Raw genomic sequence first — 25,763 nt, 5'->3', positions numbered from 1 at the left:
ATGTGTAAAGATTCCATAAAACAAAATGTATATAATGTAAATTCAGAGTTTGATATGTAATCATCTTTTTAATCTTATTTGTATATAATGAAGTTTGTGCTGCTTTTATTTGTTAAAAATGTAAAGAAATGGAATCTGATCATGATATCTCAGTAAGTATACATTTATTAAACATTTTCTAAATGCCAGGCACTGTAATAAGTGCCAGAAATTGTGACTGGGCTACAAAGAAAGGCAAAACCAGTCCCTGCTCCCAAGGAGTTCACATTTGGAAGAGGGAGACAACATGCAGTAACAATCGACAAATAAGATTATAATTTCATGTAAACAGAAGAGTTTTAAAAAGAGGGCAGTTAATAAGGTGGGAGTGAGGAGAGCATTCCAAGTATAGGAGATGAAGTGTTGTTTGTGAAGTGGGCTAGTATAACTCAATTGTTGAGTATGTGATGAGGTCTAAGAAGTGTGTTAGAAGACTAGAAAAGTAAAGGGGACTAAGTCATGAAGATTTGGCAAGCAAAGGATTTTATGTTTAATCTTGGAGATAGTTGGGAGTCATTGGAGTTTCCAGTAGGACAAGTGACATGGAAAGATCTAAACTTTAGGAAAACCACTTAGATGAATATAAAATGGATTTGATTAAGGGAAGACTTGAGGAAAGAAGACCAGTTAGAAGATAGTAGTTCAGGAAAGAGATTATGAGGGCTAATACCAGACTGGCATTTTGTATAAGTAGGAAAAGGGGAAATATCAGAGAGATAGTTTGAAGATACTTATAGTGAAATTTGGGAACAGATTAAATGCATGGAATGAGTGACAGTGAAGAAACATCCATGTTTCTTCAAGACAAAAGCCTTGCTGTGGTGACATAAACCTTGTTTGGTTAACTGCTAAATGTTCCCTAAGTATCCAATCTTGACCTTCTATACTACCCATCCCTAAGCCAGGTCTAATCTATTATGGACTTTCACAAAAAAAAATTGTTTTTAATGCATTTTTGTTGTAAAACAAATAATTTTTAAAAATGGATCAAAAACGAACAAAAAGAAGGCAACATAATTTAAGCTACATGAAAAGACATAGGTTTTAATATAAACTAAATCTTCAGTAGTTATTTTTCCTTTCCAGTGATAGTCACAGATAAGTGAAATTCATGCCCATTAAAAATATACAAATTCCTCCTGGTTAATTTCAGTGTTCAGTGAAAATAAAAGGATTTAGAACTGGTAAATTTAGTCATCTAATTGAGGGCATCTCTGCCTCATATTATAAGTGAAGTTTATTGTCCTATTTTCAAAAATCGAGGAAAAGATTTTTATATTTAAAACCACACTTGAAAAATTACATTTTTCTCATTAGCATATGTGACCCCTTTAATTTATACTACTAATCACACTGGGCCAAGCCACTCATTTTCTTTTAATGATGTTGAGATCTCATGATTTAATATAAACTATTTAATCAAATATTCTTTAAATCATTATAAATACCCCTTATAGTAGTTTGTAGATCCTGCTTACTAAATAAAATCTCAAAGTGAACTTTCCTTACTTTACCTTTCCTTTACAGAATATAAGTGAAACCATTTTATTTCTGATAATTATGCAATTAGCAAAGATGTATTTTTGATGATATTATATATAAATTTATCTCAAATTAGAAGCTATTTGCTATTAAATTGCTATAAGTTAGTAGAACTCAAATAGGTAAGACAGGTAAAGGATAGATAGAACTTATAATTTAGTTTAATATAAGTTCACAATCCCCCCTGATAATGATTGGGGGACTAGTCTCCCCAATTGATCATTAAACATAATCATCCTGCACCTCTAAATTTTCTAAATGCACATGTATACATAATTTTCCCTTCTAAGAGGAAACTACAATAGTTAGAGAGAAGAGGGGAATAGAAGAGAAAAAGCAAAACCAATGTTTTCCTTGGCACATTAACAAAAACCAATTAGGGAGTAGTCCCCTTTTGGCATGAGAGTATATATATATATATATATATATATATATATATATATATATATATATATATATATAAAATAAATGTTCAACCAAACCCAAAATTCATTCTGGGTTTTCTTGATGTAGTGTAGTTTTCCTGACATCTTTATGTAATAGTTCACTCTCTTGATCTTGGAGTTAGCAAGCTTCTTTCCTTGATTTTTCTTGAACAAAATTTTAAATCTTGGATTTTTTATTGAAATACAATCCCTCCTCTGAAGTGGGTGTTAAGAAACAGCCAGTTCGGCTTAGAATGCATGGTTGAGTTATGGGGGTGTATGAGTCAATTATCAAAAGAAAAGAAGAAAAACCAAAAACATAAAGAAAAAAATGGAAGAAAGTTAAACTTTTCAGAGAAAGAAAAAAAGAAATTCAAAATCATAATAAAAATATCAAAATCTATGTATATAAAATTTTGAGTAAACAAGAATAGGCCCTAGTATTAGGGTCCAATAAATTTCTAACAGGCCCTTGTATTAGGGTCCAATTTAAAATAATTTCTATCCCACAACTCTGTAGGACAGAATACAGTAATATTTCACTTACCCATTTGCATGCAAGACTACAGGAAGTTGCCATACTATAAGAGAGAAAAAAGGACCAGATTTTATTTTGATAGGGAAGTGGCATTCTCTGGCCTGATTTTTGCCTTCATTCTCAGGGATATGGGGAGCCAGGATGATAGCCAAACTTTGGTACTTGTCTGTATTTCATAAAGAGTGTGGATACAAGGAAGTCCTATGTCTTAACATATGTCATTTGTCACAACCTTGAGTCTCACACTAGGTTCCAGTCCTTTTGTATTCGCTTAGAAGTTCATCAATCCTACCTGGATTTGTTTCTTTCCTTTTTGACCTGTGTGCTCTTTTTTGCACTATTAGGGTTAAGCCTGTGCTTCTATGGCCCTGTATAGATGAAGTCTGAGCTCCTTTTTTTTTATTTCCTAGAATCAGACACAAACATTAACCACAGGCCCATAACATTTTATCAATAAATGGCAGGTTCCCACAGTTTAAAGCTTTATGGGTATGCATTAATATTATAGCACACACACACACACACACACACACACACACATACATACATATATATATATATATTTATTTATTTTTAAACTTATATCACTGCAGAATAAAAAATAATATTAATTGTATGTATCTCAAGTACAGGAAATGAGAAAAGGAGAAAAACCAAATATTCTGATCAAAGAAATAGAATACAAAAACTCAATGTGTTCCCAAAAAACAGTATCCCTTTGTCTATGGATTATTATTTCCAATGTATATAGTATAGTATATAGTCAGTCAGTCTCAATAGAAGATGTTTTCTTTACATGTGGGCAATGAATCCAAGAGTTCTTTTCTCCAATCTTTATAGATGTTGGAGTAGTTAACAATATTTGGAATTGCCCTTCCCAGGAAGGCTGAGTTGCTCCAGTATGCTAGAAGTTCCTTATATACACTTTGTCTCCTGGATTCAGGTCATGAAGTGAAAAGTCTAGTGGTCCAGCTTGTACTGCAGGTCCAGATTCATGGACTTCATGCAGTGTGTGCTGTAATTCCTGTATATAGGGAGCAATAGTAGTATCTCCCCCTAATAGTGATGTGTATATGTAGGGGAGAAAGGCTTAGCCTGTATTGGTGAATATACAAAAAGCATTTTAAATGGTGAGATGCTCCTCTGGGCCAGTTTCTAAGATAAAATAGGGCCAGGGGGAGAATTTCAGGCCATTTTAAATGTGTCTCAGTGCATAATTTGCCAACCATTCTTTTAAGTTCTCTGTTCATTCTTTCAACTTGGCCTGAGCTCTGGGGATAATATGGTACATGAAATTTGGGGGTTATCCCCAAGGAATAATATATCTGATATCAGAATCAGTAAAATGACTTCCTCTATCTGAATCAATATGTGCTGGCAGGCCAAAAGTGAGGAATAATGTCTTTTAAAAAACACTTTAGGGGGGAAGCTGGGTAGCTCAGTGGATTGAGAGCCAAACCTAGAGATGGGAGGTCCTAGGTTCAAATCTGGCCTCAGACACTTCCCAGCTGTGTGACCCTGGGCAAGTCACTTGACCCACATTGCCTATCCCTTACCACTCTTCTGCCTTGGAGCCAATACACTGCATTGACTCCAAGACAGAAGGTAAGGGTTTATTAAAAAAAAACACTTTAGCAACAAAAGATGCCATGGCTTGGGCTGTAGGAAATGTTTCTGGCCATCTTGTCAGTTGATCTACTATGACTAGACAAAATTTATATTGTCTACCCTTTGGCATTGTTATGAAATCTACGTGTAGGTGCTCAAAAGATGTATAAGTCAGAGGATGCCCACCAAAGTCTTTGCCATGAAAGGCATGTTGGTTATGTGCTTGGCAGGTAGAGCAGGCTGAACACACTTTAGAGCCTATGGTAGTTATACTGGGGGCTATCCTTATTCTTCTAACAGAGTCCACAATGTCCTGGGTACCAAAGTGACCATTTTTATGAACAGATTGGCAAATTTGGTGATAGAAACTTCTAGGGAGCAGGGGATTTTCTTCAGATGACACCCATACTCCATTAATCTGTTTTGCTTTGAATTTTTGTTTCCATTTCTCCACATCCTTTACTTTATAGGAAAGTAATACATTTAAGTCATCAGTGGTTGTCAGTGTTAAAATTAATTCAGGCACTTCTGTGGCTGCCAACTTTGAAGCGCTATCTGCTCAGTCATTTCCCCTAGAGACAGGGTCAGTGCCATCTGTATGGGCAGATCAATGAACTACAGCTAGGGCTTCAGGCAGCTGGAGAGCAGAATGAACTTCATTAATAATTCAATAATTCAATAATTGCATTAGCTATAGATTTTCCAGCTGAGGCTAAAAATCGTCTCTGGAGCCATAGCATCCTGACTGAGTGACAAATACCAAAAGCATATCTGGAATCTGTATAAAGTGTTGCCTTTTTATCCTTGGAAATTATAAAGGTGTGTTTCAGGACTATGTGTTTTGCACCATGAGCACTAATACTAGAGGGCAGTGAATGTGATCACTCAGTGGCAAATTCTGTGAATACAGCAGCTCCAGTGTAGCATATGCCATCCCTCATAAAAGAAGAACCATTGGTAAATAGGAACAGATCTGTGTTGTCTAAGGGAGTGTCCAAGAGATTATCTCGAGACTTTTCTGCCATGGACACTAGAGTTTCACAACTGTGTAATGGTTCTTCTGAAGTTGGTGACAGAGTTGTACAGCATTTCAGAGTAATATTTTCGTTGTATAAAAAGATTATTTCATACCTTGTATTTCACTGATCAGAAAATGCTTGTGTTCTATGCCTTAACAACAATGCTTCTACCTCATGTGGACACATAATTGTTAATGGGCATCCCAATACTAGATCAACAGTTTTTGTCACTAGTAAGGCTGTAGCAGCTACACCTCTAAGACATCGTGGTGCTCCTGAAGCTACTGGGTCCAGTTGAGCTGAATAATAAGCAATTGGATGCTGAGATGGTCCCAAAGCCTGAGCTAAAACACCTGAAACAACCCCTCTCTGCTCATGTACATAAAAATAAATGGCTTGTTGTAATCTGGGATGCCTAGAACTGGAGCAGATAGGATAGCCTGTTTTAGATCTGATAGAGCTGACAGGTATTCTGGCTCTAATTTGAGGTATTCATTGACTGAATCCCATGTTAGTGCTATAAGGGGCTTAGTAATTTCCCCATTGCAAGGAATCCATTGTGTATAAAACCCTGTTGCTCCTAGAATTGGGCTCAGCTATTTCTTAGAGGTAGGAGAGCTTAATTTTTGAATATTTTCAGTTCTGTTTGGGAGAAATAGAACATGCACCCTCAGTCAGGATGAACCCCAAATATTCTACTTTGTGGAGACACCACTGAACTTTATTCTTTGAGATTTTATGCCCTCTTGTGAGGTTCCAAAAGAAAGTGTTTGCTATCTTTCTGACATGCTTCTGTGTCTGTTAAAGACAAGAATAGATCATGTATGTATTTGATTAATTTACTGTTTTTAAATTTTATATTATCTGTGTCTTGCCTCAGAATTTTTGTGAATAAACTCGGGCTTTCCATGTAACCCTGTGGCAGATGACTTCATGTATTCTGAGAGCCCTTCAAGGTGAAAGCAAAGATATGCCTGGAATCCTTATGAATGGGTATGGAAAAGAAGGCTGAGCACAAGTCCACTACTGTAAAGTATGTAGCTGTGCTAGGAATAGAAGAAATGATCATATTTATGTTGGCAACTATGAGTGTCTCTTTATAATGTGTTTATTCACAGCCCTAAAATCCTGTATGAATCTATATATCTGCTTGCCATTAGGCCCTATTTTTGTTTTTTTAATGGGCAGGGTGGGCATATTGTATTCAGATTTACAGGAAATTATGATGCACTGATCGATTAATGAGTTTATTACCAGAGTAATGCCCTCTATTGCCTCCTTTGAGAGAGGGTACTGAAGAATGGAAGGAGGTAGGCTAGATTTAGTTTTCATCTGCACAGGAATAGCCGACTTAAGTAAGTCTACAATGGAAGAAGATGTGACCCAAATAGATTCTGGTATATCTGCAGGTATTGCAAAGGTGGAATGAACTTTCCCATCTTGGCTCTCTGACAGAAGGACAGGGAGTAAATTTAAAGATTCCTCAGGTACTTCCATGATAAGGAACCATCTGGGGAGCAAGTTATTGTGGCTCTGAGTTTGCATAAAAGGTCACTCCCCAGCAAATTTGAAAGGGAGTCAGGCATCAAGAGGAAAAAATGTTGTACTTCTAGGGGTCCTATAGACACCATCCTAAGGGAAAGCTTTTTAACTCTTTGGGGTAGCCCTGACCCCCCATTACATTCTCTGAGCCAATGTAATAGCAATGTAAATCAGGTGTACTCTTTAATACAGACCCGGAAGCTCCAATGTCCAAAAGACAATCATAATAGGTCTTACTCACCGTTAAGGTAACATGGGACTTATCAGTATAGAGGAGGAAGTGGATAGGGACAAAGGGTAGTAATACATCAGAGTCTGGAAAATCAGTGGTTGTATCCTCTGATTCTGGTGCCCCACCCCCGTGGACACGTTCATAGTATTTGGGAAGTTCCTTAGGCAACTCCCTGAGGGGTACCCACCTGAGGGGCATTAGTACCCTGACTATTTTTTGGACAGGCACCATTTAAGTTATATAGTAGTGGAGTCATTTGGATTGAGTTATCATTTTCCCAATATCTATTCCTATAGTTGGGGTGTATGGGGTGCTCAGGGAGGAATAATATCTTTGGTATGGAGGGTTTGTCGTGCCCTCCCATGGCAGCTCTCCAGCCTCTGACCCTCAACTGACACCCAGCTCTCACTTGTGGCTCCAAGTAGCTGCTAGCATGCGGCAGTGGCCACACCCCGGGCAATGGCTTCGACAGGCTGGCTAAACCTTGTGAGGGTAGCCATTGGGTTATTGTGGACCCCTGGTGAACTAGGGCTTTGCTCACCCAGCATGTGAAGACTGCTTTGGCGGAACAGATGGAAGAAACCAATAAGAAGGTTCAACGACTGAGATGGTAACGCAGCAAGGCACTGTGGAGTGCTTAGGGCGTGTTGGAGCACAAAAGACAACACAGCCATCCAGTGCAGCTGAGGAAGTCTCCAGATGTAATGACTTTTCATGCCACTGGACCCAGGCTTCCAATGCCGAGAGAGTGGGACTGTCTCTGTGCATCGACTTTTCCACTTAAATCTTCATGCACAAGTATCTTTGCGCACAAAAACACACAAAGACAATAGTCATCCTCGGTTACCGAGAGACTACTACTATTCCTATAGTTATCATTCCTAAAGTTGTGGTTTCTATTATCATTATTACAGTTATTTCTATAATTATTATTTCTGTAGTTATTAAACTGGATATTATTTCTGATTGCCTTGAATAAATTTCTATACTCCATCCTTCTGTGTCACTTCTTCTCACAGAATTGGCAGGTAATGGATTGATAATTAGATTCTTAGAGAGGGGCAAGTGTCATTTGTTGTGTATCATGCCCTTTTTCCAGTTTAGCAATCTTATTTGTTAAATATTTCAATTGTTTCTCCATTTTCTCTATGAGATCATTAGTCTCTTCCTCTTTTTTTCCCCCCTTTGAAACATATAGAGAAGTTTTTCTTAATTTATCAAGATCCATTTCAGGCCACATTAGGCAATGAGTTCTAAAATAATCCCTGATCACTTTGCAAGAGTTATTGACCATGTGCCTTCTAATTTGTCTTATGCAATTTTCCTTGGAAAGGTCAAAATCTAGGTATCTACCCCCCAAACTCAATTATTCTGTCCATGAATCTGGAGGGTGTCTCTTGCTCATTTTGCTTATTTTTTTCAAATTCCATTCACTTATCCATGCTGTCAGCCCACTCTCTCATAGCTGTTAGAATGGCCTCCCTACAACAATATGGTTGTAAATAATCCTCAGCGTTGTTATAGTCCCATTTGGGATCCTGAGATGGCCAGTGTGCTGCATTGTGCCCCCAGACATTATTGACATGAGAAATTATTTTATTTTTCTCACATTCCATTAAAAAAGCCTGGAGCAAGTTTTCTAAGTCCTTGTAAAATGGATTATACTGAAAAAATATGTCTGTCATCTTTTTTGTTACCAGAAAGGGATCTTGTTCATATTTGGGAACATTTCATGTGAATTAATTTATTTCTTGGGGAGTAAATAGTCTATTGTGCCTTAGAGTCACCACATCCCAATTGCGTCCTATTTTAGGTACCTCTCTTAGAGAAAAAAGACCCCTATGAGTCAGTTTGACTAGAAAGAGTTTCTTTAGAAGGATGAGATTTCCTTGGGTCTAGAATTGGCTTTTGGGTAGGAGAAGGAACAGGAGAAACTGGGATTTCAGAAGGTGGGATTTCAGAAGAAGGGTCTTGGTAAGTAAGTTCAGCCAACATTTACAGACCACAAAAGAATCAGTCTGGCAGCTGAGCTATAGGAGAGGTGTTTTTCATCTCCACTTTGGGGGAAGGAATTTCCTCATTTAGAGGTTCAGAAGCAGGTTTAGAAGGGTCAGACATGTTTTGGGTGGGGTCAGTATTTGCCATTTGATCCTGTAAGAAGTATTTATCCAATTGGTTTTGTATGTTTTCCTGAATGTTAGCTTCAAAAATTTTTAAGGTAGTATTTCTCATCACAACATTTAGGAGTAAAAAAATGAAATGACCTAAGAACATAAGAAATGGGAGGTATTCTGAAATCTTTAATGTCCCTAATTTTTCAAAAGCCATACAAATTTCATAGAATGTAGTATTTATATATATATATATATATATATATGTGTGTGTGTGTGTGTGTGTACATATATATGTATATGTTTATATATATATATTAATTATTTATATTTTTTGTTTTAGTCAGTAGATATTGCTACTAGCTAGAGGTTAAAGTCAGGGAGTGAAAACAAAGGATTTGGATGTAGTGTCCTTTTAAGAGCCTTTCAATCAAATCAAGTCCTCTAGGCCAAAAGGAGGACAGAAAACAAAGCCTTTTGCCTGAAGTTAAGGCCGTGTTTTTGTTTGATTTAGGAGGGGTCACAAGCCTCCTCTCCTTCCCCTTCAGGGTTTTTCTCTTTGAGCAAAGCCTCTGCTTTTCCTAGCTGACCTCACCAGGTTTTTTACTTCTCACTTAATTTTAAAAACTGGAAATATGTGGGGGCTTTGGGAAAATAAAAGCGAAAGTAGACTTCCAGGAGCAGGACTTTCTTCAGGTCTTTCTCAACACTAGTTAAGAGTAATCTAGCCAGCTAGCATTGTTAGTGAGGGTCGGCTAATTGGGTGGTTTGTTCCCTAAGTGAAGGGAGATTTGGAAATAGTTTCCCCAGCTAAGACCTCAGGGTCCTGCCACTGCTTAAGATTAAAAAAATCTGTGTTAAATTCAAATTAAGTAGAAAAGAGAAAAAAAATGCTTTATCCTCACCTGATCTCACAGTTGTATTTTGAACTGCTGAGTTAGATGCTTAAAAGACTGACTTATTGAGGTAATAAAGAGAGAAAAAGGAAAGAAAAGTTTCACAGAAATTTGAGGGTCCAGGTCACAACCTTTGTGGATTAGCCAGACTGTAAGGGGTAAAATTTAGGGGTTATTGACTGAATATATTACACTGGTGGTTGCCAGGGATTAATTCAATCCCAATAAAATACTCAAATCAGATTGGGGATTTTATTGTGGTTTAATTACAATAGAAGGAAAGAATTAAAAAGAGAGAGAGAGAAAAGGAATTTGGACTGCTCTGGCAAGCCAGATAGGAGTTCAGAGGCCTAGGCCAAGGGGCCTTCTCAATCTAGCTTGGCTTCCAGCCACAAAGCTCCTTCAAGATGAGGGGCCTCCTAAGAGGATAGCATTTTAGGAGGTAAAGGAAAAAAAAGAAATCAGCCTAAACCACTCACCAAGCACACTAAGAACTTCTCCCAGTCACCTCACTGACAAGCTGCAAACACCAAAACCCAGCAAGAGCTTCAAGTATGCCAAATGCAGCCCAGAACTCCCCATGCTGCCGATGGAGACCAACATCTCTGTGAGCGAGAGTGAGAGCGAGAGCTCAGAGAGAGGAAGTGATGCAAAATATATAAACCATTTTTTACATCACTTCCTGCATCTCACATGTACCAATAATAGCTTAAGCTTGACTTAGGACAGCGCAGGGCGTCTGTTGTTTCTTATTTGTCACTTGCTAGCACGTCTGTCCTAGATCATTCTCCTCAACTACTTAATCCTTAAGTAGGGGTGTATACATTCCTGGTTGCTAGGATTTTTAAAGACTAATCAGGGTGGAGAAAATGTAAAATTAACAAGACCACTCTAGTATCTTTGGCAGAGGAAACTCAAAATGAGGTCACAAAGAGTCAGACACTACTGAACAAGTGGAAAACAACAACAAAAATATTATAATGTGTAGACTGAGTGGCATTTGGATTATTCCTTAAGGGAAAGGTATGTATTCAAGACATAATATTAGAGTACAGGAAGAATGCTTTTAAGCATAGAGAATAAAAAAAGAAAAGCACAGAGGCAGGAAAGCCCCAGATCTTTGGAAGATAGATTATAGTTCAGTCTAACTAGAGCATAGAATGAATGGAATCATATACAAAATACAACTGGAAAAGTTACTGTAATAAATTTTGGAAAGCCTCAAATGCTAAGCAAAGAAATATCTACTTTACTCATTGGACAGAGGTGATTCTCAACCAGGCCTCTAAAAAGGGAAGACTTATCTGGGAAAATGTGTAAAAGAATGTGTGGAGGTGTATATATTGAGTCTGAAGGCCTATTAGGATATGTCACAGTAGACATGGTGGAGGTGATGAAGTTCTAAATCTAAGTTGTGGTAGTCAAATTAGAGAAAAGGAAGATTTGAAAATGTTTTCTAGATGAAACAAATAACTTATTGGGGGCTTATTGGATATGGATATGACAAATGAGGGAGGGGGAAGAATCAAAGATTAATCCAAGTTACAAATATACTTAATGCATTACTGACAAAAAATAGCAAAGATGGAATTAGTGATGAAATACAAAAATGAAATAGGTTTAAGTTTGAAATTGCTCTCATTTTAAAAAGTAGCAGTTTAGGGAATATTAATTGAGAAGAGGATAGCATATTATAGAGTAGCATGATGATGGTGAATCCACTTTTTTTCTTAATGAATAACTTTTTATTATATTGATTAATTAAGAAAAAATTTTCCATGGTTACATAAATCATGTTCTTTCCTTCCCCTCCTCCCACTCTCCTCCCATAGTCAACACACAATTCCACTGGGTTTTACATGTGTCTTCAATCAAGACCTATTTCCATATTGTTGATATTTGCATTAGGGTTATCTTTCAGAGTCTACATCCCTAATCATTTCCCCATCAACTAATGTGTGCATCCACTTTCTAGCTGTGTTATAAATTGGAAATTCCAGGTTTTGGGAGAACCATGACTCTTCTAAGTGACTCCAGTGGAAACATATATTCCATCATTATCTCAAAATGCTCCCCATCTCAATCTTTGCCCATAATAGTCCTGATCTTCTTGTAGAAACTCCTGGTTATCAAAGAAAGAGTCCCCAAAATTGTCAATATCACCTTGTAATTGGGCAAATTAATTAATCTTTGTTATCAAAAATTAGTTCTTGTAATTCAAAGGTGTTATAGAAATAGAAGAAAATTATAAAATTAAGCAGTTGTTTTTCTCCTGTGTTTCTGCTCCCACAGTTCTTTCTCTGGATGTGAATAGCTGAACAACATTTCTGAGTGCCATCTCAGAGTTGGAGTCAGGAAGAGGTGGGTTCAAGTGCTCTTGATACTTACTGTGTGATTGTATAGTTCCTCTGGGCCTCAGTCAGTTTTTTTTTTTTTATTTTAGAGCAAGGATTCTTAAGATTTCTGAAAAAATTTTAAGAGCTAAAAATATTTCAGTATAATTGATTTCTTCATTATCCTTTTTATTTGAATTTATATATTTAAAATATTATTTTGAGGATCCCATTCTGTCAAAGGAGTCTGTAAAAATTAATTTAATGTCTAATAATAAAATATTATATTTTATGAGGTTTATTAAGGATTATTAGAAATCAAGGAATAAAGAAGATACAAAATAAAAACCCATGTGCCCATGGCTGATTAGCCCATTTAAATCCCCCTGCTTAACTTACTTGCTACACTATTGCAATGAAAGAGACCATGGGAGGCGTTACTGCCAGTTAAATACCAATTATGATCTTGCCAACTTGGGGACTCAGGTGAGATCATAGGGAAATCTGGGAAATACCAGGGACTTCTGGGGATTGAAGTCTAGGGTTCAAAATCTCCATTTTTAAAAGTCGATGATGCAAAAATTAAAGAATTTCTTTTTCAGAGAACTTATAAATTATAACTTCCATTGATGAAAAAGTGGATTGTCAACTGGATTTGGAAGGAAGGCCTGAGTTCAAATTCCATCTCTGAAGACTCCTGCCTTTAAACCCAGTCACATTAATTCAGTTCTCTTTCTCCTACTTCTATTGATAAGATTCTAAATTCGTGAGCATGTTTTTATCAGCCTTGGTAAAGAGTTTCCTCACAGGAAGCTTCCTATATTAATGAAAACATAATACTCGTCAAAAATCAAAAGGTATGCATCCAATAAACTGCTAATAGATAATACTTTATAAGTTATATCCCATCCATCCTTATACTCTTAAGAAAAAATAAGAATTTTGAGAATTACTTTAGCATGTTAAGTATTAAACTGAACAATAATTAAAATTGTGGTCTAATATATGAGACAAAGGAGAGCTGATATACTTGGGGAAGAAAAGAGTATCTCAGATAATTGTGAAGGAGTTATGATTTGAGAATTTAATGGTCTCTTTTTTCAGGGAGATATTATTCTGTTTTTTCCAATGATGTGTTTCTCTTCCCATTTCTCATTTCCCATCTAATCTGTACCCATTTGTATTCAATGATGTCAATTTGGTATCCATGTTCAGGTACTTTCAAGAATTCAACCTATGGACAGCACTGACACTGAAATTGTTTATTTGTTTATTTTTTGAGGCATAGCCTGGGTAATTAATGCAACTATATGTATATTAGATTAAATCATGCCATCTCAAAGTGTGTTTTCTTGAATATATATAAATGCAGAAGATCCCCAAAGTCAAGGCTTATCTACTATATAATCTCACAACCACTAGAAACTCAGTGGTTCATGTTGCATATGAAGAACCTAAAACCCTAAAGTATTAGGTGATTTCCTTCAAGGTTAGTCTGTTAATGAAGGAGTTTAGATTTCCTTCCTTTTAGTTCACTGTCCCTCCATCTATACCATGATAGATTCCTACTGATGGAAAACCTGTTCCTAAATAGTGGTTTCATTCATTTTTCCATCTAATATTCCAAAAGAGTCTAATAGAAGAACAGTGATATAAATAAGTCTTTGAAGATGCCAACTGAAGGAGAGTAGTGCTGTCACTCTAGATTGTTTTAGTGGCTGTGCATTTGAAATATATGTTTCATGCTTGTCAGCATTTTATTTCCCTACTTTGAAGTGGTGCTGCTGTGTGAGGACAGGTCTCTTTTGCTCCAGGAAGTTTTATCTTTTGGATAGCAGTACTTATTGAAAAGTTCAAAAACATGACACTGTTCTAGGCAAGTGTCCAAAAAAAGTTTGTCTTGCAATGACCACTGCAAAACAACTCTACCTTTATTTTTTTTCTTTTTAGAAATATAGATATGTAGCTGCAATGAAATGAAACACATGAAATAACAATTTCTACATTATTTTATTCAATTGCAAATAGGTAATATTTCATAAGGCATAAATTCTCTTCTTCCCCCTGTTTTAGAATATCTGTTGATATACACACACTCTCCAAAAGCTAGGTTTCTGTGTCAGTAGAGCACCTTTTCCTTGACTTTTTTGGAATATCTGTTCTTTCAGGATTATTTTAATTTATTTTGCATTACTTTGTGACATTTTTATAGAGCAAGGAGGAGACAATTTTAAGGTTTTTCTGTCACTAGTTTCTATATAGCTAGCTATTAAAATTGAAAATGGGTTATACTGAATGGCTATATTAGAAAATTGGTGAATTATATCACTCTAGTGATAAAAAAAAAAGAAAAGCTTCTACAACTAAACAGAAAGGCACAGTATTTCCCTCTAGCTTTAGTCATGTGGCCCTTCGAGTTAATACAGGCAAGAAAGAGGCTGTGCTGGAGGGAGGCCAAGCCAGTAAAAAGAAGTCAGTGCCTTGGGTTTTTTCCTTTATGAGACTGTCACCCTGGTCATGCTTTTGTAGACCAGACAAAAGCAGGGGAAAGCCTTTGGCAAAAGAAGCCCTATTTCTTCCACTAGAACAAAACCAGCCAGATTACACATAACAATATGCTGTTATCCACATGCATCAAATGTACAGGGGAAAATGCATCTTTCTCTAGTATTTTTATCATAGAAGAAGCTAGAGGTATGATGATTGCAGCTGTGTTCTGGCTGTGTTTTGAGATCTTATATATCTTGAAACAAGTACAGTGCCTTGACTCACTCATTTCATTAAGATTCTTTTTAAAAAATTAGCATTGTTTCAACTTAACCAGATGTGGATATGGTGAAATGTCATTTAGGATCAGTGACAGTGGAAACCAAACTGCTTTTGACATTGTACATTTATTCTTCAGAAAATTGAGAAGATAATTTAATATCTTTAATTCTTAATCCAAAAATATTCCCCCTTTTCATTTGTCTCACTTCATGGCTTTAGAAAGCTTGATTACATCTGCATTTTCTTATTTTGCAGACTGTGGTCTGAGAGTATGAAATGGAAAATTCTGCGTAAATGTATGATGAAATGTCAGCATTTTGCATGAGTTTTGTTTTGCATGACAGAAAATTGTGATGCTGGTTTAACACATTTTTCCCACCATTAAAGAAACTATGAAATGAATCATCAGGCAGCTATATAAACACTGATTAAAAGATCTTTCCTTCAAACAGAAAAGAGTGCTTTTTAAACAGTATCTAAATGGCTCTACTAACATGCAAATTAGTGTAAATGGAACACAGAATGAGTCATTTGTGAAAGTTAATTGCATATTACTCCTTTTTGGTTTTATGATCTGAAGTAAAATTATTAATATTGGGAATGGAACTGAGGTATAATGGCAATTGGTTAACCCAATGGATAGAATGCTGGACTTGAATTTGAATCCTGATTTAGTTAAATAGCTGTGTGACTCTGGGCAAGTGCCTTAACTTTTCTTAATCTCAGTTCCCTCCACTATAAAATAAGGAGGTTATACTTAGTGTTGTCTAAGGTCCTTTGCAGCTTCAAATCATTGTTCTTATGATCTATTTTTTCATCACAGGATTTTGTCAATTTTTTTCCCCATTAGAAGTAGCAATGAGACTTGATAAACCAAGGAGGAACAATGCAATGACTATCAGATTTCTTCCCACCCCTTCATACCCAATTTATTGCCAAGGCATATTGATTTCACCTTTAAAATATATTTTTTAATATACCTGCTTTTCTGATACTGCCACCACGAGGGTATAGGTCCTTATCACCTGCACCATTGCAATTACATCTTGGGCTGCCTATATGCCTCAGGTCTCTCTCTACTCCAATCCAATCTCCATTCGGCCACTACAGTCATTTTCTTAAAGCTCTGGTATCACTCACCTCTTTAGGCTCACCCAGAACTAAATAAATTCCAATGGCTCCCTCTTGCTGCCAGGATCTAATACAAAATGCCCTATTTGGCATCCAAAGCCTTTCATAAATTAGCCCCTCCTGCATTTCTAATCTATGTATTTTTTGTACTCTGCCACATAGCCCTTTGATCCAGTGATTCTGGATTACTTGCTGTTTCATGAAGAAGGCACTCCATCTCTTGGCTCCTGACACTTTTTCGGTTTCCCCCCCACTCCTCAAATTCTCTTCCTCCTCTAATCTGACTATTGAACTCACTGCTTTCTTTTAAGGTTCAACTAAAATTTAGTCTTCTATAAAAGCCATCTAATTCCAGTGCCTTTCCTCTGTTAATTATTTCCTATATACTTTGTATATAGTTTGTATGTATACATTTGTTTACATATTATCTCCCCTTAGGGAGGGGATTAGGTTTTGAGCTACTTAAGGGCAAGGACTATCTTTAGTCTCTTTTTTATATTGCCTGGCATGCAGTATATGCTCAGTAACTGTTTTTGTTAGACTAGTTGATTAGATGTTGAGTCAGAGGACATGAGTTCAAATATTAATTTACTCCCCTGTGATCTTTGCTTAATCTTTCTGGATCTCTGATTATTATCCTTTTATCTGTTGACCAAAATTAATCTCTAGATGTAAAAAGAAAATTCTTTAATTTTATTCATCTTTAAATCGCATGTTCTTGGCATCTTATTCTATATGTTCCTTTAGCTAAATTAGACTAGGATTTCTTTGAAAGTGGAGGTTAAGAAATGTGCCATGAATAATCAGATCTTTTTTTTTTAACCCATACTTTCCATCTTAGAATCAATATTTAGAATCAATAAGGACTAAGCAATGGTGATTAAGTGACTTACCCAGTGACTTCATAAGGAAGTGTCTGAGGCTAGCCTTGAACCAGGACCTCTCATCTCTGAACCTGGCTTTCAATCCACTGAGCCACCCAGCTGCCCCCTACACAATCAAATTTTTAAGAAGTACAAGTTGATTTTAGTTGAAAATTACCCCACCAAACCTTTAGTGACTTAAATGAAGTTTAATTTAAAGAAAAACAGAAGTAACAGAAGTCCCTGACTATAAACAAAACAGAAGCTGATTTTTAATAATTAACTAGCATACTAGAATGGACCCAACAGCTATAAATAGTTCAATCTGAAGGCAGAAATCATTTCCTTCTTAGTTGAGAGTTCATAGTAATAACAATGAGAGTTTTATTTTTAGATCAAGGGCAAGATTGGCCTGGTTTCCACCAGGTTTCTTTTTTTTTTTTTTAAATATGAGTATTCTTTCTTTTTCGATCTTTCTCTCTCTCTGTCTTAGTCTCTGTCTGTCTGTCTCGGTCTCTGCCTCTCTGTCTCTCAGTTTCTCTCACACACATATGCATGCATCAGTAACCTTAGTAAAGAAACATGGTTGGGATGTCAAATAGTTCCTTTTTGTTTAACTTTGCTTACTACAACTGATCAGTGCCCTGAAATATGGATAAAAGACAGCGTAAGCCATTCTGGTGTGTGCTTTTCCAACTGACCCTGGAATCCCCTGGGGTTCTGCTCATTCGCCTATTGAACTTTGAAAGAAATAAATATACAATTGCTTAGGTGATCCCTTGAGAGCTCTTTTGATAGGTTTTCATTCTAAAGATTGAGATTTTTTTTTGTGTGTGTGTGAGATGGAAAAGATTTTGGCTAAATCTGTTGTGCATCTGAAATGCCTCCAAGAGCATCGAAGTTAATTGCTCTGCTTGTTTTCCTGTTTTTTAGTGTCTATTTGGCAGACATCAGTCTAGGGGCATGTGTGATCAGGCAAATGCCATTTTTAACTTTCAACATAAACTTTTCTTTTTCATTGTTTTGATGATTAAGTGTTATTGTTTAGCTTGTCAAAAAAGTCCATGCTTTTCTAAAAAAGATATCACCTAGGAAGGTGATCGTAGTCTTGTTGTAGTCTCTCGGTAACCGAGGATGACGATTGACTTTGTGCATTTTTGTGCACAAAGACACTTGTGCATGAAGATTTAAGTGGAAAAGTCGATGCACAGAGACAGTCCCACCCTCTTGGCGTTGGAAGCCTGGGTCCATTGGCACAGAAAGTCGTTACACCTGGAGACTTCCTCAGCTGCATTGGATGGCCGTGTTGTCCTTTGTGCTCCAACACACCCTAAGCACTCCACAGTGCTTTGCTGCGTCGCCCTTTCAGCCGTTGAACCTTCTTATTGGTTTCTTCAGCCTGTTCTGCCGAAGCAGTCTTCACATGCTGGGTGAGCAAAGCCCTGGTTCACCAGGGGTCGACAACCCGCTGGCTACCCTCACAAGGTTTAGCCGGCCTGTTGAAGCCGTTTCCCGGGGTGTGGCCGCTGCCGCATGCTAGCAGCTACTTGGAGCCACAAGTGAGAGCTGGGTGTCAGGTGGGGGTCAGAGGCTGGAGAGCTGTCCTAGGAGGGCACGACAAGCCCTCCATACCAGAGATATTACTCCTCCCTGAGCACCCCATACACCCTGATCGTAGTAGTCTAGGTGCTAAATGACCAATGACTAGACTGGAAAGAATTTCAAAACTGATATGTAGATTGGTTTATTTTGACATATATACCAGGATTCCTACTCATATTCCTCTCCACTGCCAAACTCCAGACATTAGAGGGCCCAAAATGTTGTACCTGGCACATACTTTCCATTCCTGCTTGTGTGCAAACAACTGGGAGGTAGGGTCCTGAACACAAGTAGAGAGAGGAGTTGGTATTAGCAAGGAAAAGGGTCACTTTTTCTTCTGAAGATAAAGGAGAGAATGAAGGATGATATTATGGGGACTTGATGTACAATAGGGGAAAAGAGAGAGATTATGAAGGATTCCCTCAAAAGTTTTTTTATGATTGTATGAGGTGAAATCTACTGAAAGAATGAATACACCGATTGATTTAAAAAAAAGCCATTTGAGCACCTGGGTATCTCAGTGTTTAGAAAACCAGATCTAGAGATGTAAGGTTCTGAGTTCAAATCTATCCTCTGACACTTTGTAGCAATGTCACTTGTACAAGTCACTTGATTCTAATTGCTTAGCTCTTATTGTTCTTCTGCCTTGGAACAATATTTCATATTGATTTCTAAGATAGAAGGTAAGACTTTTTTTAAAAGAGCCAATCTCCAATTGATAAAAGGTCAAAGAATATGAACAGCAAGTTTTCATTTAATCTCTTTAGATATAAACCTACTAGTAATATTTCTGGTTAAAGGATATGCACAATTTTATAACCTTTTGGACAGGATTACAATCTCATTTTTGGTTTAACTATTAATCTATTTGTGTTCAATCTTCCAGCAGTCTAAAGAATGTTATCTTTAAAAGGGAAATAAAGTAACAAATAAGAGTTCAAAACATTAGCTGGTCTCATCATATGCATTGACCCTTAGCAGTGATTTTGCCTCTTTTCTCTATTGCATTGCATAATTTCTTGGTCACTGTTAGCTTACCTGGAAGCTCTGCTGGTTAAAAATATCTGAACTTTAGGCTCCTCTTTGGTCTAGGACTCCTTCAATGGTTATTCAATTGCTGACTTTAGCCTGGATTGGAAGTTCTAACTGAGTTCCATTTTTTAAATTAATTTTTATTTTTATTATCATGCAAAACACACTTCCATATATGTTATTGTTTTAAGAGCAAAGTCATAGGTAATCCAAACTCTAAAATAAAACCATAAATATGCTGATGTGAAAGTTGATTCCAACAGTTTTCTTCTGGATGTGCATAGCATTCTATGTAATAAATCATTCAGGATTGTCCCAGATCATTGCATTGATTAGAGTAGCCAAGTTTTCACAGATTATTTTAATCCATTATTGCTGTTATCGTGTACAATGCTTTTCCAATTCTGCTTAGTTCACTCTGCATCAGTTCCTATGGATTTCCTGCTTATCATCTTGCTTATCATTTCTTATAGCACAATAGTATTCCATTACCAACATATACCACAATTTATTTAGCCATTCCCATTCCCCATTTGATAGACATCCCCTCAAATTCCAATTATTTTCCCCTACAAAAAGAGTAAGTAGGTCCTTTCCTCTTTTTTATTATTTTTTTTTGGAGTACAGACCCAGTAGTGATATTGCTGAATCAAAGGCTATACATAGTTTTATATCCCTTTTGATATAGTCCCAAATTGCCTTCTAGAATGGTTGGATCAATTCACAACTCCACCAACAATGCATTAGTGTCCCAATTTTGCCACATTGTCTCCAACATTACCACTTTCCTTACGTCTATATTGCCTGATCTGATAGGCATGAGATTGTACCTCAGCATTGTTTCAATCTGCATTTCTCTTAATTGAATGATTTAAAATAGTCTTTGTCTGAAAACTGATTAATCATATGCTTTGACCATTTGTCAACTGGGGAATGACTTGTAGTCTTATGAATTTGCCTTAATTCTCTATAAGTTTGAGAAATTAGACTTTTATCAAAGACATTTGTTATAAAAATTTTCCCCATATTGTTGTTTCCATTCTAATCGTGGTTACATTAGTTTTGTTTGTACAATATCTTTTTGATTTAATATAATCAAAATTATTGATTTTACATCTTATAATACTCTCTATCTCTTGCTTGGTCATTCTCTTCTCCAAATCCAAATCCAGGTAAACTATTCTATGTTCCCCTAATTTAGTTATGGTATTACTGTATATATCTAAATCATATGTCCATTTTGATCTTATCTAGTTATAGAGTGTGAGATGGTCTATATCTAACTTATGCCAAACTGTTTTCCAATTTCCCCGGAAGTTTCTGTTAAATAGTAAGTTCTTATTCCTAAAGCTGGGATCTTTGGGTTTATTGAACACTATGTTGCTAAGGTCATTTTATCTCTGCATATTGTATATCTAATCTCTTCCATTCATCTACCATTCTGTTCCTCAGCTAGTACCAGACTGTTTTGATAACTGCTTCTTTATAATACAGTTTGAGATCTGGCACTGATAACCTCCTCTAACTGAGTCCCTACCAAACTTTACTTTTTACTTCTAAACTTGTTCTTTGTTCTATCCACAGCTAGATCCCACTAACTAATTCTTTTCTACCTCTTGTAGGGGAAGCCATCCTCTTAATATGACTCACATCTGGGAAGTAGGGGACAAAGCTCCCAGATGTTGGCCATTCATACATCCTATACTAGTTTAAGGATATTTTGGGACCTCTTCATGCCTGGTACTTGCTTTTACCCTGATTCTAGTCTCAGCTTTCTTTCAGTTCCAGGCCAGACTCCTTCTGCAGTTTCCACAGAATTTTCTGTCTCCCTAAGTTGATCTGGGCTAGAAAAAATGACTCACTATGGTTTTTTCTTGGATTTCATGATCTGAATCGGGTCCATTACATTTTCAAGATCTCCATAAAAGAGATTTGATGCAGGAATTAGGCCATCCTTCTTCCTGCTACTTCAGAAATTTCAGGATAGTTTTCAGACCAACTTATCAACCAACTTGACATTTATAAACAACATTAGCACCTTCTGACCTTTGGTGTTCGGGCACCATTTTTATAATACTTTAATATTCTTTCTGACATTTTATGTTTTGTTGTTGTTTAATCGTTTTCAGTTGTGTACAATTCTTTGTAACTTCATTTGGGATTTTCTTGGCTAAGAGAATGTAATGATTTGCCATTTCTTTTTCCAGCTCATTTTACAGAGAGGAAACTGAGGCAAACAGGGTAAAGTGGCTAGACTAGTGTCACACAGCTAGAGTTGAGAATAGATTCAAAGTCAGAAAATCAGGTTTCCTGATTCAAAGCCCAACACTATGCACTGAACCATCTAACTGCCTTTAACTTTTTCTGTTTCATTTAATCTGAGACTGTTAATGAGTTTCCTGTACAACTACTCCACACCCATATCTTTAGAGTCACTCATTTCTTCTTCATTGAAATCATTTTTGCCTTCATAATACATAGTTTGAGCTTATTTTTCCTATTTGAGTTGCCTTGCAGCATATGATATTAGATTAATATATTAAAGCCACTCTTTTTCCTCTTAGTACACATATGAATTTGCTCTCCCCAAATCTGGGATATGTTAGATTGTGGTAGGTTTTGTTCTCCTTTTCTTATATCATCCTGACATTCTTCTGGATGAGACATTTTTGTTAATTTATAAATAGGCAGAATTTTTTACTGAAACTCAGAAAAAGAATAAAAATATAAATTTGATTATAGTGCACTTGTACCACAAAAGCCACAATGTTATTGAAATGTACTATTTAAATTGTTGCAAAATAACTATTTAAAAACTGTCGAAAGTTGGCAGTCTGTTGTTTGCAATTATTATCTTATCAAGGTAACACATATTTCCTAAAAGAAAGGAAAGACTTTCTAGGAAGGCTTATGAAACATTGAACTATATAGTCTTGGTTATTATTAGTAATAGTAGCAATAATAATAACTTGCAATTACATACTACTTACTATGTGCCAGGCATCATGCTATGCACTTAGGAATATTATCTCATTTAATCCTCACAACAGCCTTTGGAAATAATTGCTATCTCATTTTTACAACTGAAAAAACAGGTTAAGTGACTTGCACATGTAGCAAGCAAGTGATTGAGGTTGGCTTTGAACTGAGGTCTTCCCAGCTCCAGACCCAGGGCTTTATCTATTACACCACCTAGCTGATTTAAGGGCAAAAATGGATTTAACATCATGATTTTTCATTTGGGCATTTTAAACTGGTAACCAAAATTTAAATAATAATAACTAATGCATATATTTTCCTCTGTTGTGAAACCTTTCACTTGGAGTCCATAATAATAATTCTGATCATTCTGAGGATGACTGAATATTTCCTTAAAGATGTGTTGATCAAGGTATTATAACTCTAGATTGGAATGGACCACAAAGAATAGGTCCAGAATTCTATATTTTATGTATTAACCTTCTCTACTAGCTTGCATCTGGGTTGTTATATGGATATTAGTTATGTTTAAGGGATTTGACTTTCTCAGAGTTTTTTTCTTTTTCTCTTATCTTCATGAGCTTTGTGATGGAAAATATCAAATAGATCACTGTAAATTATCTATTTCTCATGGCAAAAAAGTAACAAATCAGTCAACTGAGCAGAAAAAACTTACCAGAATTAATGGAAAATATGGTGCTCTATTCAAACACATCAATGAGAGACGACTGGGTAGCATAGTAGCATTCAAGACTTGCCAAATACTAGCTATGTGACCCTCAGCAAGTCACTTAGCCCCTGTTTGCCTCAGTTTCCCCATATGTAAAATGAAGATAATATCACCAATCTTCTAGGTTTGTTGTGAGGATCAAATAAAATAATAATTGCAAAAGTACTTAGTACATTGCTTTCTATCTCCTGATTGAACTTCACCTATTATTCTTACATGTCTTAAATTACTTAACTTTCTAAGAAATACATATTCTCTGCTAGTCCACACAAAGATAAACAAGTTCTTATTCCTGAGTGAAAATAGTCTGATTCAGCAATGCTTGTGAGTACTACTTGTAGGCCATTAGAATAAAAAGGAAAATGGTAAAATAGAGAAGTGGAAGAGAGGGCAAAGTTGGAAAAGAGGAAAGAGAGGTCCTAGTTCTGCTTCTTATTTGCTATGAAACCTTAGGCAAGTCAACTTATTGATTTGGACCTCTGTTTGCTAACATGTAAAATGAGAGGGTGGACCACATGTTTTATAGAACTCTTTCAATTTCAGTATTCCTTTATTCTTTGAAGTCTAGTGATAGTAAACTGCCTTTCTCATAAAGCAATTCATTCTGTCTTTAGAGCATTCCAAATATTGGGACTTTTTTTCTTTACAGAGAAGACCTTATTTCATCTTTTGACTCCAACACTTTTTAACTACATGACCCTGAGCAAATTATGTACCCTTTCTCACCTTCAGTTTCCCCATCTGTACAATGGAAATGGTCATGCCTAACTCTTATTGGATATTATCAAGTTTAAATGAGAAAGTGTACATGAAACACATTAAAAACATAAAAGTATCTTGAATTCTTATGAACTGAAATCTACTTCTGTAATTTTCAGCATATTAATTCTAGTCTTATAATCTGGGACTGGAGAGTAAATCTGAAGGATTTTACACATGAAAAGGAACTTTTAAAAATATGTAGGAAACACTGACAAGATTTTGCTGATTCAGTATAGCACCTTAGAGACTACATAACGTGAACATTATAATGATGGGACCTCATTGGTGTCTGCAATTCATTTTATTTCTTTAAGACTAGAAAGTATTTTTCTAATCTTTTCTAGGAAGAAACAATCAATTATACATTTTCAAGGTAACATACTTTAAGGACTAAACTATTTTTTAATACATCCCCATCACTCTAAAGTACCTTAGAAGCATTCTTTAACATAATAGCAATTGATAAGCTAATCATATCTCATTAAGATTCTTTTTAAAAGTTTGTATAATAACTATAATTCACAATAGGTTTTGCTGTTGGTTTGATTATTATAAGGTCCAAGTCCCTGTCTTGGAAAAGTAGTTAGGCAACATTTAAATGGTCCTTGTTTATGTCCTCATTTAGATAGAAAAAAAACTCAACCAAAGAACTGGGAGGTTGGAATCACAACTGTACCCTAGGAAATATCACTCTCTTTTAACTAGCTCCCTTCATGTTATACACCCTCATTCTGGAAATAAAGGAACACAAGGAAATTAAAAGGTCAGGATTAATCACAGGTATTTATGAGAAATAATAACAGATCAGCCAGATACAGTCTTTAGCATAATTGGGAAAAAATACCTTGAAACAAGCACCAGTCACATCCAAGTAAAGCATGTTTAAAGGGATTTAGAACTGTTACTTATTCAGTGCCATAACCCCAGGCCTTATCATTCTTTTTAGAAACAAAGAAACTGAGGCTCAGAAAAGTCATGTGAATTGTTCATGGGCAAATAAAGAATAAACGACAGAATTAGGATTCAAAGCCATGTTTATTTCTCCATTGCATTGTTCTGGAGATTATCGGTATGAAAATATTACAGTGTATTGGTGTTTACTTGTTAATTCCAATGCATTAATCTGTTATGTTGAACTTTTGGTATTTTTCATTATTCTATCTAATCTGAGCTATCATGCTGGTCTAATAATAGTATTCCATTTTCTTCCTATTTTGCACAATAAGGATGTACATGCTGCAGGTTTGCTATGCCTTTTTCCTCTCGGTTCCTTCTCCTTGGATAACTTCATCTGCTCTTGTTGGTTAAATTCTTATTTCTATGCAGATGACTCCTTTATCCATCTACTTGGCGTAACTCTTTCCCCTGAAGAATTCTGGTACCTAACTTCCATTTGTCTGTTTGACATTATTGTCTGGATATCCTGTCAGTACCACCAAATCAATACGTCTAAATGTGAACTTATCTTTAGAAGTGGAAAGAACATTGATCTGAATTTGAATTCTAGCTCTGTCACCAATTATCTGATGACATTATACAAATAAATTCTCCAGGCCCCAATTTCATCATTTTTAAAAGGAGAAAGTTGCATTTGCACACCATTTTCAATG

General features: G+C 36.1%; 1 long non-coding RNA gene across 5 annotated transcripts in view; it reads left to right on the top strand.

Annotated features, from left to right (window-relative positions):
• The first annotated feature begins 11,756 nt into the window (after positions 1-11,756).
• Positions 11,757-25,763, top strand: part of LOC130454578 (uncharacterized) — a 122,599-nt gene continuing 108,592 nt past the window's right edge. For 3 of the 5 annotated variants that reach the window (XR_008912248.1, XR_008912247.1, XR_008912246.1), the window contains exon 1: positions 11,757-12,313. This is a non-coding gene — a long non-coding RNA (uncharacterized LOC130454578). Of the gene's footprint in view, positions 12,314-12,632; positions 13,143-25,763 lie in introns of those variants that run through there. The other 2 variants (XR_008912250.1, XR_008912249.1) reach the window with 1 other exon arrangement.

The sequence above is a fragment of the Monodelphis domestica genome, chromosome 5 (genome assembly GCF_027887165.1).
Source record: "Monodelphis domestica isolate mMonDom1 chromosome 5, mMonDom1.pri, whole genome shotgun sequence".
Lineage (NCBI taxonomy): Eukaryota > Metazoa > Chordata > Mammalia > Didelphimorphia > Didelphidae > Monodelphis > Monodelphis domestica.
Note: the sequence above shows the minus strand (reverse complement) of the source record. Positions and strands in the feature narration are given on the sequence as shown.